Source organism: Panicum virgatum, chromosome 7K (assembly GCF_016808335.1).
Source record: "Panicum virgatum strain AP13 chromosome 7K, P.virgatum_v5, whole genome shotgun sequence".
NCBI classification, from domain to species: domain Eukaryota; kingdom Viridiplantae; phylum Streptophyta; class Magnoliopsida; order Poales; family Poaceae; genus Panicum; species Panicum virgatum.
Genome location: NC_053142.1, coordinates 11,913,818 through 11,917,948, shown reverse-complemented (window position 1 = coordinate 11,917,948; position 4,131 = coordinate 11,913,818). Strand labels below are relative to the sequence as shown.

The window sequence follows — 4,131 nt, the reverse complement described above, 5'->3', positions numbered from 1 at the left end:
TGTCCATCCCTCCGTTATTCTATCAATGCCGCCATATCGTTCTGAAGGAAAGGCAAGTACAGAAGACTTGAAGCCAAATCTTTCTCTCTACCGCAGTCGTGTTTTCCTTCTCATTAAAATCCCTTTATCCTGATCTTTCAGCTTACCCTTAGACTTTGCGAATCTCGGGACGAGATTCTGTTTAAGGGGTAGTTCTGTCACACCTCAAAATTTCAATTTTGGGATGTGAATAAAATTTTAGATATAATTATCCATCTTCTGCATATTTCGAGAATTTTTCAGATTTTTTTTGGAAATTATTCTCATTTTCTATAGAGCTAAATTCATTTAATAGAAAGTTCTAGAATCTTTTTCACGAGATTCAAGTATTTTATTTGGACTTCTCGTGTCCCAAACTATCTCCAGGATTTTTCTTGGAATTTTCAGGATATATTTTTCATAGATTAAAAGATTTATCTGGACTTCTCTAGATTTATTTTATGCTTGAAAATATATTCTAAACGACTAAAATCCTTTCCCTTTTCTTTCTGGATTCAACTTGCTTTGTCCCATCGAGTTCCTTATTCTCTAATCTTTCACATTGATCACGCTCGAAATGAAATCTTATTTCGATTTCGGTATTTTCTGGTGATACTGTTTTGTCATCACCGTCAGCTCCGATGATCTCTAAATCCTATACCCAACGATCTTTATTTCAGTCTGTCTTACCTCTCTCTATACACTTTCTCCGTGACCCAAATTCTACCCGTCAACCCAAATCAATCTCGACCCAACCCAACGCTGTTTATTTCAGTCTGTCTTACTTTCAATTCGGTCCATAATGTCGAACAGCAAATTTAACCTTGTCGGCCCGTTTCTCCTTTAAGCCCTCGTTCAAAATATTCATCCCAGTTTCAAGAAGTTTGCCGATCAGCCATATTCCTTGTCGCATGTCCAACCTGGACTTAAGGCCGAGTCCAAGCCCTACACGAGCACCTTCCCTTGCCACACACACGTGCAAAAAAAAAAAGGGCCAAGCGCCCAGCCTTGCTCACGCCCCTGTAGTCGCACGCCCCCTTCTCGCGTAGCCCTGCGCCGCCGCCAGTATCTCGAAGAGCAGAGCGCCGCCGCCCCTGGTTCGTCTCGCGTGCCTGCGACTCCCTGCTTGCCCTCCACCTTTCCCAGCGCCGCTGGAAGGCCCCTGCGCCGCCCTTCTTGGAGTGCCGCCACCAGGAACATCACGAGCACCTTGTGCCCCCTTCTTCTCGTCGAATTGCAGGAGCACGAAGCCAAGACCCTGCGCCGTTTCTGCTGCAGCTGTGCGCGCTGCCCCCTGCGCGCATCCGCTCCCAACCAATCTCGCGCAGAACGCTGACTTCCAGGCGCAGTGCTACTGCATGCTGGAGCCGATCGCCCAGGTCTGCAGCGATCTGGCCTCCTGCCCGAGCCCTACGCTTCGCCTGCTGTCATGGCCCTGGGAAATCACGAGCACAAGCGTCCTGCATAACGTCTCATCTCACTCGTTTCCGGCTATGTGTGAGTACCTCGACAGCTTTTCCTTGATTTCCTTCTTCTCTCTTTAATTTCCTTATTTGCCTCCTCTCGTGCCCTTCCTGCACCACAAGGATCGTCACCGGAAGCCACGGTTATGTGCAGATCGTCGCCGCCGTCTCCGAGCAGACCAGCGGCGCCTCCTTCCCGGCGAGATTCCGGCTGCTTCGGTAACTCCCTGCCGCAAGTTAGAGTTGTTGTATCATAGTTTTTGTTTCAAAATAAATTCAGCTTATAGTTTATTTTTGTTTTAACATAAATCTTCCGTTAGCTCTATCTTTTCAACTGTAGCTTTGTTTTAAGCTTTTCTTGCGCTCTCGCGATCGTAGGTTCGACTGTGTTCTTTTGATGTTTTTCTTCTGTTTAGTGCTGTTTGCTTAGTTGTGCTTGTTTGCTTATTTCTTGTATGTTTGTGCCAATGCTTATTGTGAGTAGAAAGGAACGCAGTTCGAGAGCTCTGAAGATGAAGAGTTGCAAGAGCAAGAGTTGAAGGCTCTTAGCAGTTATTATCTGGATTTAAGGCAAGTATATTCCTTGATCATATTTCTGTCCTAATAACATTTATTTTAAGCTTGCATGCATTAATATTGATGGGTACCTATTGTCCTATTTGATTATCTTTGTCGTTGAATAGCCGGGTTCTTTTATTAAAATCTTTTGGGTAGTTTGCTTAGTTGCTGAACAATGATTATGGGTGGTTTACAATAATGCTACTTGAGACATGATTCTATATTCTATACTCTTTTGGAACAATATGATGAATTTGTGAACTTGATTCGAATCAACCATGGAGCGACCACCCGGGAAAACAGCGCAACCATAAGGACTACATGGCTCTGTTCTTGGTTGATTAATTAGATTTCTCTAGCATGCTAGTAGCTTACCGAAAGGCGCAAGAGGGGGGACTAGGTTTAAGAGGGGTACTCGGCCTGCCAAAGGGGTTGCTACGCCTACGGGGTACACTCGCTTTGGGGGAGGGTGCACTCGCCTAGCGGCTGAAACTTTAGCGGGCTACTACTTGTTAGGGAGTCTTTGTAAAAGCCTCGTAGCATCCCTACGCAGCCATACCTAAGGAAGTGTGGTATTGTGCCTAATCAGCACATGCGTGGTTGGGTTTAAATCTCTTTGGAACTTTTACGCGACTTCTGGGTAAAGTGTGCAACCTCTGCAGAGTGAAAATTTATATATCAGTCGTGCTCACGGTCAAAAGCGGCTCGGACCCTCACATGTCTACTTAATGGAAATCATTGATTAATTCAGTTATTAATTGTTCCAAGCTATTTATTTTCAGACATATATTTCTTTTTCATAAATGCGGGTTGGATCAAATCATAGCTTAGTAAATATGTTGTTAATATTCAACTATTAATTAAAATGCTTACGCTTTATCTAGCCAGCCTATATCCTTGCTTAAGCCTTGCATGTCATTTATTTTTCTAATATACTTGCTGAGTACGATATGTGCTCACCCTTACTATAACCACACTGCTCAGAGGAGAAAGTTGCAATAAAACTGAAGATGTTGCTGAGTTCTAGGTGCACGCAACCCCCGGTCGATTGCCTGTGAAGTGTGGTGCCGTCGTTTCCAGGATAAAGCTGTGTATCTCTGATAGACTTTTATTCGTTGTAAGTCTCTTTTACGTGATATTGTTGTTCATTATTCTATTATGACGTCGCTATATGTATGAAACTTGATCTTGACATACATATAGTTATGCATTCGGTTTTCTTTTAAAAACCGGGTGTGACATTGGTCTTGAACACTTTTGATCATTTGGTTACACAGATTTTATTGTTATGTAAACTGCAGTCTGGCCAAAAACTGTAGTTTAGATATTCTCTCAAAACCACGTGAACATATCTCTTCCATGAAAAAGCTTCAAGACTCAATTCGAATGAAAGAAAATGGTACAGTATATATTTTTCTCTTACACACACATTTCATTATGTTATGTAGTGCTTTGTTTACTTGTTTGGACATACATATTGTTTCCACCGAATGACTGGTGCTCATGCATGCGTCAGCATTGCTAATCATGATGCCACAGCTAACCACCGCGCTGTACGAGCCTGATCGCGTTCTTGTGCCTATATTAGGACAGGGGAGCACAGCAGAAAGGCAATAGCGAGCTGCTGGTCATGCACAATATAGCAGTAGTTCAATATGCCTCAGACTTGTAATAATCAGCTACCTGCAAACGCCAAACAGGCAATTCATCACTTGGTGAGCGTTATTCCAGGGCGACCATTACCTCGCTCAGGCCGCTGCTAGGTCGCCTTTCCTGGCCAGGCGGCACATCTCGGTGGACGGAGGGCCCTGCGTGCTGCCCCCGAACTCCGTCGTCCGCTTCAGGCCATCCTACACTACGTAAAAAACAAAGAAAAGTGACACATATATTAGTGACGTGAAAAATAACCACGTCACTTATTTAATATTGGTGACGGTGAAATTTACAACACGTCACTAATATCATCACCATACATCTAATATTGATATATCAGTGACGCGTCTAGATTATACGCGTCACTAATGACAGGTAACATATCATTGGTGATGGCTTTCGTTGAGACACGTCACTAATATCGCAATTGATTAGTGAC

At 43.6% G+C, this 4,131-nt stretch overlaps 1 long non-coding RNA gene across 1 annotated transcript; it reads left to right on the top strand.

The window, feature by feature from the left end:
• The first annotated feature begins 1,640 nt into the window (after positions 1 to 1,640).
• On the top strand, positions 1,641 to 3,280 carry LOC120642886. The gene is made up of 2 exons (XR_005662772.1): positions 1,641 to 1,700; positions 1,966 to 3,280. It is a non-coding gene; the product is annotated as an uncharacterized LOC120642886 (long non-coding RNA).
• Positions 3,281 to 4,131: the final 851 nt, after the last annotated feature.